At 41.8% G+C, this 12,101-nt stretch overlaps 1 protein-coding gene across 2 annotated transcripts in view; it reads left to right on the top strand.

The window, feature by feature from the left end:
* The window catches only part of MPPED2 (metallophosphoesterase domain containing 2), a 103,422-nt gene continuing 95,594 nt past the window's right edge, over positions 4,274 to 12,101 (top strand). Inside the window, exons 1-3 of one of the 2 annotated variants that reach the window (XM_021402965.1) lie at positions 4,274 to 4,427; positions 8,140 to 8,267; positions 9,889 to 10,015. The gene's annotated coding sequence lies outside the window, so the exon portion shown is untranslated. The remainder of the gene's footprint in view (positions 4,428 to 8,139; positions 8,268 to 9,888; positions 10,016 to 12,101) is intronic. The other variant, XM_021402964.1, reaches the window with a different exon arrangement.

Genomic DNA, 12,101 nt, shown 5'->3' with positions numbered 1-12,101 from the left:
TAAAAACTCTTCATCTTTGGCCTCTGTGGGACTTTTCATGCTGTACAGCTGTTTTTCCTACAAAGCTGAGAACATGTTGAGAAATGAACTGTGCAGCGTAATTAAAATTGAGGAATGGTGCATCTAGATTTGTAATCCTAGGCTGGCCAGTGAGTGAGAGCAACAAATGCAAGGCGCAACTTTAGAAAAATGAAAGTTTTCTCAATGTGATAAACCACTTGTTCATTCAGTATGAGGAAGAAACATGGACTTGTACTTGGACTTGTGGTGGATAGATCTTTAAAAGCATCCTAGTTTGAGGAAAAAAATGGAACATTTGTTTCACTAACCTAGATGGGGACACTCTAGCTAGTCCTGTGTTTAAAAGTATACCGGTTTTACACAACTTAGGGTTCCATGAAGAGCTACTTGAAAGAGCTGTACATAGGCAAGCCATGTACTGGAAACAATCTCGTTTCTAATAGTAAGGAACTCAACAAACCCTAATTTATCCTGTTTAAGAAAGCGCAGGTTTATGAATTCTCCATTTTTCTTTTCTGCTAGCACATGTTAAATCATTGGTGTAGGATGCAGTGAAATAGATGGATGTTAAAAGCGTTTTTGTTGGACGTGATGCCACGTCTGGATGAATATTTGGTAACAAAATGCTGTATCCCACTCTGTCAGCTTCCTTGTTTCTGCTTTGCTGACCTGAGCTGAGATGCTTGCTGTAATGCGACATGAGATCCAGCGCTGTATCGCTAGCAGCGCACTTCTTCATCTGCTCACAGATGGAGTTCCTCCTTCTCTTCGTGGCACTGAGTAGAATTTTTGCGGAGAGGATACTACAGACTGGCACAACAGGAAGGATTTTTAATCTTTTTCCTAGCAAAATTCAGTGCAAATCTTCAGAAACTTAGCGTAGCTTGTCTGCTAGGCTTTATGCAGTCGCTGCTTTTTATTTCAGCAGTTCTTAAACACACTGCAAACCAGACTGTGTCAAAGGTGTGACGCTTTCTGTTGTGTTGTAAGCTGTTTCCCAGTTTACTTCCTCTTGAGCGTCACGAGGATACAGTTCAGCCTATCTGCCTGAAAAGGAGAGCACAGTACTGCTTTGGACACAACCAAAATGACCAGGGAAGCTGGAAATAAGAAAGCCTGACAGATTCAGGGTTTTCTGGGTGGTGCCTTTAAAAGTCTCTCAAGAGACTTTCATTCTGTCTTTCAGTGACACGTCTTTCAATAAGTTCTCTCATTTTCACATTGTTCTTCAATATGAAATGTTAAAAGGAGAAGCCACCTGCCTGATTCACAAGTAGGTCAGCGTTCGATGACCGCATTAAGATTGGCCTTTCCTAAGTCATTGTCCTCGCTGTAGTACTTGCTGCCCCTTTCAAATTTCTTGTATTCTAATACTCCATTATGGAGAAAAAAAATGCATCTTTGGAGGTTATTTCCAAATCGTCACCCTCAATGAAGTATTTTGGTTTTGTTTTGTACTGTTTCTTCCCCAGAAGTTTCTAAGTAGATGTTACGGATACGATGCCATGTGGGAAAGATGGTTTTCCGTGCTAATGTGAAATTCTGTCTTTTTTGATTATCTTGAAAAAAAATTCCAACATTTTGGGCATGGGAAAATACCTTAAAGAATATATTCAGACTATTTAAGTGTATTTGGTAATCTAATTCTCATGCCTAACATCCAGTTCATTCTCAGTGTGGCCTAACACTTCTAGTGTGACATTACTGAAAACATTCTGATTAAAGCCAGCTCTCTTATGCATACTTTACCTCTGTGACCTATGAGTAGCTTGAAACCATTTGAACTCCATCTAAATTGGATCCCCCTGGTTGTAAGTGTTACTGTGTGTCAGTTCTGTGTCAGTTGGATGGAAATCTTGCTGCAGAGGATGAAAGTTCACAGCTCTGTATTAATCTACTGGGCACACTACATCTAATGCCTTATGTTTTCTTGAAATGCAGCTGCTGATGACCTCTGACAGGTAACATGCAATATAGGATTTTCTAATATTCATTTTTAGTGTAGGTATTTTAAAAGTATCTTCTGCACCAAATAAGTGCTAGGAGAGACGAAATTAAGAATAGTGATAAGCAGGTTATCAGAAACGTAGACCTCTGTTAATAAAACATGTCTGGGCCCATTACTTCATAATTGTCTTGTTCTCAGAACAGAACATGCAGCTCCTGGCTTCAGTAAAGGAAGCTGTGCACTGATGAACTGCTGGCTGTGATTCCCCTGATGTCTGTAGGGTGAGACATTCAAACCGGTGTGTGAAGTGGAGTTTAACAAATATCATATATATATTCCTGAAGCTGCATGGCTTCTGGAGCAGATGGCATAAATCATTGTATGGTAGTGGAATTTATCTTCAACTCACAAATAGGAACTACTAATTCAGCACCAGCTCCCATTTAAAAGAGAATCCCTATAGATTTGTCCAGCCTGGGTGACACTGTTGTCGATGTCTTCTGTTACAGTGCAACACCTTTGCTCTCTCGCTGTTACAGAGTCTTAAATTGCAAGTACATTCCATTTGGGTTTGCTTTTGAAGTGACGTTTTTTGTACAGAAAATTCCAAGCTAAAACAAAGTCCCATTTTGCAAGCTTGCAACTTGATCTCACTTCTGTTAAAACTAGTGTTAAAACCTATGTCTTTTTCAGTAGGAGCAGGATTTAAATATTGAGCAAGCATCTGAAAGGAAGCGAATCTTGCATGCCTTGCAAACCCCAGATTGTCTCTGAAAACAGTGAGGTTTGGTAGGCGGAAAGAAATCTGAGGTTAAGTGCTGGTTTATGATGGGAAGATTATGATGCTGGGAGGGATGCTTTTTAGGCACTAGGCATGAAGCAAATACAGCTTTCTCAAAGCCCCATCCCTGGAAGCATTCAAGGCCAGGCTGGATGGATGGGGTCCTGGGCAGCCTGAGCTGGTGGGTGGCAACCAGCCCATGGCAGGGGGGTCAGAACTACACAGGCTTTAAGGCCCCTTCCAACCCAAGTCATTCTATAATTCTGTATGTGGGGTATTTTAAGACACTGGCCAGCTCTAGAACCTTAGGATTCTCTTCCACCAGGGGCTCCTGGTGCCTGCTGGCAGAGTGGAAGGCGGAGGCCTAAGATCCTGCAGCAGCACAGTTCTCTGTAGGTGCATACATGGCACATGCACACATTCTAACATGGATGCAAGGTAGTATAAGTATAGGCACTCTTGCAACTGTGTAGCAACAACAAAATTTAAGAAGAAAATAGCAGCAGCTTGCAGACTGGCAGCCTTGTGGCTTGTGGTCTTTAAGCATTGATTGTTGCTTTGTTAATTTGGCAGTATTGAATGCAGGTAGCTAGCGTTCTGACCCGACAAATATGGGGAAAAGAGCACACGGGTGAAAATCCATCAGATGAGCAAATGTTTTGAAATAACATGAGTGTGCGCAGTTATTCAGATTTGGAACGGAAAGTATTAAAGCATGGACTGATAATGAAAATCTCTTTCTCTTCTGTTCTTTGACTCACATTCTTAATTATAATAGAGAGCCCACAACCAGAAGAATAATTTACTCATTGAAGAACTTGTATATATGGTAAATCTTCATCTTAAGCTTATAAGTGTGCTGTAGGATAAGCACACTTATATATAAATTTATCCTTATATAAGGATAAATTTGAAAGAATAATAAGCGTTACTGAAACAAAAAGCAAGGAGCAAGGTGGTATGGTTTAATAAAGTTTGTTGCATGTGAAATAGCTGACTAAAAATCACAGGTACCTAAAAAAGTTGTTACATCAGCAACAAACATCTCATCTCAGATGTAAGAGTCTGATCTCAAAGCAGAGCAAAACGTCTTCCAATTACATCAGTTTAGCAAGAGGTAAAGCCAAGGACTTCAGTGGAATGAAGATGATTCTATAGCTTCTGCTCTCTAATCCAGCAACACAAAGTATAGCCTCAGTCTGAAGCTTGAGCGGAAGCACAAGTATGTACTTCACACTGTTTATTCTTGAGTTTTAAATTCATAAGGTTAACACCTTGTTCTGTGTAGTTGTTGTCTGACTATTAGTTTATCTTGCATCTTGGCAGAGTCATCAGCTAATCTCTGGAAGTCATCTGCCCAGATTTGACTTAAAAACTACCGAGTTTTGCAGGTTTGGCCCCATTCTGTGTCTGCCACAGGCCTTGTGGAAAGCTGGAGTCTGAATCCTTACTTTCTCCTTTGTCTTTTGCTTTGCTATTTTTGTATTTTTAATTTTGTTTTTCTTTTCACTTCTCTTTTCCAGGGGTGACACATCTCAATGGATGGGCCGTTGTGACAGTGAGGGTGCTGCAGATTGATGCTGTGACTCTGCTTCTCTCAGCCGCTGTCAAAGGCTATGGTGTGTGCAGATCTGAGAGGACAAGAGGAATCAGTGGCAATCTTGGATGGATAAAGAGGTACCCTGCTTAAATTCTCATTTCTGTAAACTGATTTTCTAAACTGTTTTTCTTTTAGAAGGTATCTTTTAAATCACAGTTGTGAATTTGCAGAAATGGCATAACAAAAGATAGAACTATGTCTAGTAAGTCTGAGGGAAAAAATATAAACTCTGACAGAAGTCTCTTTAAGTGCATAGATTGGGTAAACAGTAAGTGACAGTGAAAGTGACTTTTTAACATGCAGATTTTGAGATTACCTCATGGGAGAGGGTGATATCAAAACGAATGGAAATCATGCCTAGATTACTTTATAATCTTAAATGTATTACCAGAAAATCCTCTCAAGATTCCATTTACACTTTTGCTACTAAGCCTCCTATCTGTATATCCCCTAATGGAAGGAGGCCTTCTTGATGTTTATTAGCACAACTTTCTAATTAGGCTTATCGATAATTAATCTGGATATATCCATGTGCAGAAAGATGTCCTTATCCTTCTTTTAAAGTATGATATAGGACCTTCAAGAGATGCTTGCTTATGGCCCTTTTCCATTTCATGTTTTCTGCTGTGTGCGTGCCATGACGAGATTGTGGGTGTAGCTCCATTTTCAAATTAGAACACACTTTAAAGAAATTAGCGCTTGGTATCCGCAGCTGCATTAATATTGATGTTTGCCTTTGGCACGTAAGGATGCTGTTATGGCTGTAATAAATATTTTGACACAAACATTTTCATTTACAATAGCACACTTTCTATTATTTCTGGGTCTCGTTTGTTTGTTTGTTTGTTTGTTTGTCTTGAAATTTGTATTACTTCCTGATTCTTGTCCAGCTCTACAAGCACGTTGCAAAGTGGCAAGAGGAATAATATAGAACTTGCAGTCTATCATCTGCATTCCCTTTGCATTAGGTGTAACACTGGCATGAAAATTAGAGCCCTTGCTCCAATTTTTCCAGCTGTCTCTGTCTCCCTGTGATCTTTTTGTACAATTTTCTGGCAAGTCTTCGAATATGCAAGCTTATATCACTTTCTTAAGCATACATGTGTTCCTGTCTCAAAACACGGGTATGACTGAATGGAATCTTTATTGTTGGCTGGTTGTTTTATTTTTCTTTTCAGTAATTCAAGTGTGTTTACGGATCTAAGCAAGTCCTTAAAACATTTGTTTTCTTCCCGTGTCCTCTTTCTCCCAGATTTCGATGTAAGTTTGTCTGATTTGTTTTCATTCAAAATTGTATGAATAAAGCAATATCAGGATCTTTTCACTGCCATCTTCAGGTCTTTATTTATAGAGTACTTTTACAGCATCAGGAATTGTTAAATTTTGGGCAATAAATGCCATCTTACCGCTGAGGTTACCTTTGTTTTATTTTCCTTAGCAATATTATTGCTTTAAAACTATAATATGCTTTCTGTTTTGGTCTTTTTCTGTTTCCCCAAGAGATTTGAGCTATTACTAGGATTTGCATTGGCCTCGGTTCTGTTCTTGTTCTGTTCTTGTTCTGCACACGGTTATGGGTAGGCAGGCGAGAATGCCAGGGCCAAACATGGTATTCTATTGGAAGAGCTTGTGCCAACATTTGGGCTCGAACAATTTGGAGGAGACATGATGTCACTGTCTCCACGAAGTGAATTTAAACAGGAATGTTTTATTGTATTTTGGGTATGCATTTCAAAAATAACAATGAAAATAACTTCTTGCATGTTTCCTTAATTTCTGCATTTAGTCTCTGGTTTCACAGTCCTTGCCCTGCATTTCTCATGTCCTCGTAGTATTTCTGTTTCATTATTTTTCAAGCAGAGTTTGATGACACTGATTTAGCAGTTTCTCACAGTTCGCTGCTTCAGTTTTCATCAAATTATACTTCTAGTTATACTAGACACCTTCATCATCAATTTCCATATGCCTCAAAGACATGCAGGGACCAGTTTGCCAACACTGCATTCAAATGCTAGACAATAACTGGAACAGAGGATTTTTTTTCTTAGGATATCTGAGACAAAGGGTGTAGAATTCCTCAGTTCTTAGCACGTGTTTTCAGCCTGTATGCATCCAAAATCTAGACAATAACTGCTATGAAATATTGATTTTACGATGTCAAATCAAGGGATAAAGATGAACATTAACCAGAGATTTTACCCTAAGATCTGACCCTTTTCTTCCCAGAAGAACACTGGGGAACAATGCGTGTGAAATCAAGCTTCTGTCTTTCACCGCAGAATGGAGGCTTCCTAAATGTCTCGCACTGTTTTCTGTACAACAGAATTTGATAATCATGGTAGTTAACATCTAATGAAGATTTTGGCTGCGGGCTTTCAGGTGTACTTTCAGATCAGTGGTGTTGCTGGGGACATTCAAAGTGACAGGACTCTCAAAAATGTCTGTGAAGATCTTTTCCTTCCTTCAGGGAGTCTTGTTCTTAACTTCATGCTCAAATTGAAAAGATGTCCGTGTTGGAATGCTTGACCCCTTTGAAGGCTTTTCATTATGTTCATCCTACAGTTCCCTGCAATTTTCTATAAAGGGAACACACACCTGGCCCAAAGGTAATTTGGAGCCCACAAACTGGAACTAGATGTAGATGTGCCCGAGACCATGGTTCTTATATCTGTCAAAAGTTAATTGTGCAAGGCATGAAGTGAAGCTCTGGTGCCTATTTGTTTAGATGTAAAGACATTAACTCTGAGTAACTGTTAACAAAAGTCAGCAGCAGCAGGTGAATTTTCAATTAAATGTGTAGCCTTCCGAAAACAAACAAGCAAAACTTTCTGGTACCACTGTGACTTCTCAGAACTCATGGGTATGCAGTTCATCTTACATCCATGAACAGAAATGTCTTGTGGACAGTCTTCCATGGGATGAAGTAATGCAGAGGGAAGGCAGTTGCTGCATAAGTCAGAGGTCAAGCAGAGGAGAGGTTCATGATACTTGTTACTGTAGTACTGAGTGCCTCTTTCCTGCCAGAATGTGAAGTTTTGAAATTACTTAGTACAATGAGCTTTGTGTGGCTGAACTGCAGCTGAAATAAACTGAAGGCTTTGGCTGGATGCATTGTAGACTAATTAACTGGTAAAAAGATGACTGGAAAAAAAGGCATGTACCTTCTCCTAAATAGGGAAATTGATATGCAACAAATAGGATGCTTGAACACCTCCCATTGCTTTCACGGCTTCTTATTCACTGCTACAGCTTGTTGACCAGGTGAAGACCAAACACCTCTCCTTGTCGCATGTCCTGAATCTTCAGAATCTGGGAGCAAACCTAAATGTTCCTGCAGTAATATCACTGCAATAACTGCCATGCGTCAAACAATATTTGCATCCTTATGTGTGGACAAAACTGAAGTCCCTGCTCTGTTGTGAAGGAATAAATCACCCAGACTTCTTTCTCAATTTTGAAAAAAATCAGTCCTGTCCCCCCCATCCCCATTTATTGGGAATGTTTCTTCTCTAGGTACCTTGACTAGCAGTTATGTTGAGAGTTTTTAGAAGGGAAAATGATTCACCTACTGCTTTTTTTGCATCAGTTTTTGTCTCTGCAGAGAAAGTTCCAATCCCATATTTAATTTAATTTAATAGGGGGATGCAGCAGAGAATCATTATCCTGTGACAATGTTCTGGTCCATCAAATAGTAAAAGAACACCCAGAGAACTACTGGTGATATTTCCTTCAGTAGTCTTGCTTGATGCTCTACCAACATTATAATGATGTGTTCCTCTCTGTCTGCAGATTCTGACAGAAGGCTTCAGTTTTACTTCCTGAAGAGAATAGTCCTTCTTCCCAAAAAGCTGGTGCACTTCTGTGGAGAGGCCATGGATTCTTCCTGAAGAGAGAGTGCTTGCTGGTGCGTTTGACAGGTTAGTGCACGGGCACATATTTGTGAAAGGAAAAAGTCAGATAAAAATTTGTAGCAGTGGAGGCTGCAAAAATTAAAAGCCAAGAGATAAGGTGATATATTTTTTTAATTCATTTTTTAATGTTTAAATAGCTGCTAGTGCCCATCTCTGATTTTCTGAAGGGAAAGACACTGTAAGAGCTAAAAGAACAGCTGGTATCTTCAAAACTGGGTTTGTTTGTTTTTATATCTAATACTATGTTTTTCTGTTGCATGCCTGTTGTTGGCCACCAAACGCTTAGTGACTTTCAGGCTACAAATGGGGGAAGAGGGCAATGGAGAACTTTTCATCTATCCAACTGCGTTCTGCAAATTAGGAATGTGGTATTTGCTCAGCGGGGCATAAAGCCTAAACTAACACAGTATTCTCAGGCTGTCTTTTATTCCATAGTTATGGAAGAAGAAAATTTACCTTAATGAGTGGAACAAGCCTGTTAAGATACAGTTCTTGGCAGAATTGCAGTGGTGTGTATTGAAATATGGCAAGTCTAGTGACTTAGTGTAGGTCACTACCAGCAGCTGACCACTGGATCCAACTCTGCATTCTTAATACCTTAACAAATCAAAATATGTCTAGTGGTTGGCGACCCTGCACTTAGCAGGGGGGTTGAGACTCGATGATTCTTGTGGTCCTTTTCAACCCAGGCCATTCTATGATTCTATGTGTAGTCTAGCACTGTAGGTGCTGCGCACCAACACGTCCCAATCTCTGAAAGCTGAAACTGAGTTCTCTGTGCAATGCAAATGAGAGCCCTCATTACTGTGGTCTTAAATGGGCTAAAAATCCAGGAAATACCTGTATTAAAACAAAAACAAAAAGCCTCAAAACATCAGAACAAAGGAAGAACACATGAAAACCTCCCCGATACTGTGTCCAAGCTAAAAGATAGTGTGAAACAGTGGCCTACCTTTTCCTGAAACTGTAACACCCTCTGTGCCAACCTTGGTGCTGAGCTGCTGACTGCAGCACTGGACTGGGGGAACTGAACTGCTCTACAACTCTTTTTGCCCTTTCAGGAGGAAGCATTTCTAAAAACAGGTTTTTTTTCTTCCTGTGTGGTTTGTGTCCTTTAACAATGGAAATAAAAAAAAATAGTGATAGAGGAGTGAGGGAGTTGTGGGAATACCCTCAAAATAGCATTGTTGATCATTAAATACTGCGAGGTATGGCCTTGTAGTCAGGTGTTGCCTCCTTGGGTCAGATGATAGAATATTGTTGAGATACCTTACTTTGAGAGTAGCTTCACAAGTCATGGAGCGCAAAAAGGCACCGCAAGATGTAGTACATCCTAACCAGGTAGGATCTGTGTCAGGACAATACTTCAATCAAAGATCAGTGTCATGATATGCAGTTGCAAAATTTGTTTGTTTTCTTTTGTTTTGTATCCTTTCTTTGTAAAGGATGACTCATAAGTTTGTATTATAGAGGGAACGGGTTCTCAGGAATATACTGTAAATGATACCTTTCTTGTATTGCTTCCCAGACAGGGAAGAGTTGGGGAACAGTTTTTGCAAACATGGCATGATAGATTTTGGAAAATCTCATGAGATCACAGTATGTTATGATTTTTGACATCCATCAGGTGTGTCTGTGCATTTGATGATACCTGCCTTGGATCTGTAAAAGTGAAACAACAAAATCCAGAACAACCATGACTGAGGCTTCCTGAATCATATACACCTCTAAGACTACAAACAGGAAGTATTAAAGTAAGCAAAAGCTGCTTGTTTGCTATTTTGAATTTCATCCAACTAGAAAAATCAGTCCTGTGACACTCACAGTAAGCAGCTTGGCTACTTCTTGATTTTTCAAATTTATCTCTGAGATCAGAGCCAAGTCCTTGTATTAGTAAGTCTGCATCCCAGCCAAGATAAGGATGTTTTCTTTGTCTGTACTCACACACTTGCATTTTTAGCTGCTCTTTTTATTTGGAAAGTAAGGGCAGCAAAATAGACCTCCTTTCCTCTGAAAACTTTTCCATCAATTTAAGAAAGCTGTTTTTCCCTCTGCTAGCAGCTCTAGGGCCAGTGCATTTCTAGAAGTAGGTACTTAGGAAAGCGCTCCGTTCTCAGAGCCAGAAGACAAGGAGTTCGCTAAGAGTCTGTTACAAGTTATCAGAGAGGTTTTTTAGCTTGCTTTCACCTACCGGTACTTCCTCCCTGTCCTTTCTGCTGTGCTAGAAGCTCGTTGGTCTGAAGCCAGACACAGGAAAAGCCTTGCTTCTGTGACTGCAAAGAAGGGATTCGGCAGGTTCTGGGTCAAACCCGCTCACGTCCCCTTGGTATTTTTATATTGACCTTGCAGCGGTACCAGTGAAGCTCTCCTATCCTTTCTGTGTCCTCGGTTGCTCACCTCGCTCCCTGCCCTGTCCCAGCACAACCATTAGAGCTCTTGTGTGGTGAATGGGAAGGGGAGGCTGTGTCCTGGCGCTGGCTGCATGTCCCCAGCGGGGCTCACTGCAGGCACGGGGCTGGGTGGGCAGGCGGAGTGCTGCGTTGCCGGCTTGACCTCGGTGTCAGCCAGCTAAAAACATGTGGGAAGCTGTGGCCTCAGCCTTCATTGCGGGCAAAGCTTCCTTGGAGATGCTGCTTTGATTTGCGGACCATTTTGTCTCAAACAGGATTATTCCTTTGGTCTACGGCATTTACTTCTGTTACAAGGGGAAACAGCAGTAATAGAAGATCGGAAAAGGTCTAATGTAAAATTAGGAGAAAAGCATGCAGTTTAATTGGCTTTCAGGTTGGTTTTTCTTCTTGTCCTTCTAAACAGGACAACCCGTCCTGGTGGATTTCTGTCTGACAATGCCTGGACCCTTCTCATTGTTTTCGACAACAAAGAAAATCCCCTCTAGTAGCCACGCATAGCCGAAGGTTGGCATGAGCCAAAATTATTTACTGGAAATACATAGGACACGGCATGCTCTAAAAAGCCTGCTAGGAACTCCCATTTTTCTGTCTGGTTCTTTGGATTTTTGTTTCTTCTTTGCACTATGGATGTATGGCTGGAGGTCCTCTTCTCATTTGTTGTCTCGAAGTGTAGAAACAAACACGTCTGTCTTTACTTCTTTCTACACCATTGTGGCTGTTGACATAAATGCTGTGGCTTTTTTTTTTTTTAAAGCCTAAAAGCCACTAGCAACCTCTCTGATTCTGCCTCTTTCACCTCTCCGTAGCAAAGCCCCGATTACCCTAAGACAATGTTCAGCCTAAAATGACAAGCCCATGCTGCCGTCTCTGTTTTTCTCCTGGCTGCCGAGGTTAGCTCATCTCCGGCAGAACACACCACTGCAGTGCTCTCGAGCCACGAAAGGTGCGCAGCCTGTGGAAACCTTTGGGGGGGGGATTGTTTTTTTTTTTCTTTTTGTGTGTGTGTGTGTGTGTGTGTGTGTGTGTGTGTATTGGCGGTGTAGATGTTTTCTGTCTCCCCGGGCGGAGGAGCCGCGCGGTGCCGGGGCTGCGGGCAGAGCCGCGTGCAGGGGCCGCCCTGCGGGTCTCGGCCTCGGCCTCCCGGCCCTGACCCCGGCACGGAGCTGCCACTCCCGGCGGCCTCCCTTCCCCTCCCGGCTCGGCGGAGGAGGCTTTGCCGCACTTGGGAAACGCAGCAGCGAATCCTCCCTCCCTCCGTGCCCGGGGGGGCGAAGTGCGAGGCAGCGGGAGGAGCTGTGCGTGCGGGTGTGTGTGTGTGTGTGTGTGTGTGTGTGCGTGAGCGAGCAGCGCTCCGTGGCCGCCGCGTTTCCTGGTGCCTGCTCCCTGACCCCAGTGGCAGCTCCGCTCACTGCACCGCGCCCAGGCCGCC

Source organism: Numida meleagris, chromosome 6 (genome assembly GCF_002078875.1).
Source record: "Numida meleagris isolate 19003 breed g44 Domestic line chromosome 6, NumMel1.0, whole genome shotgun sequence".
Classification (NCBI taxonomy): Eukaryota; Metazoa; Chordata; class Aves; order Galliformes; family Numididae; genus Numida; species Numida meleagris.
Note: the sequence above shows the minus strand (reverse complement) of the source record. Positions and strands in the feature narration are given on the sequence as shown.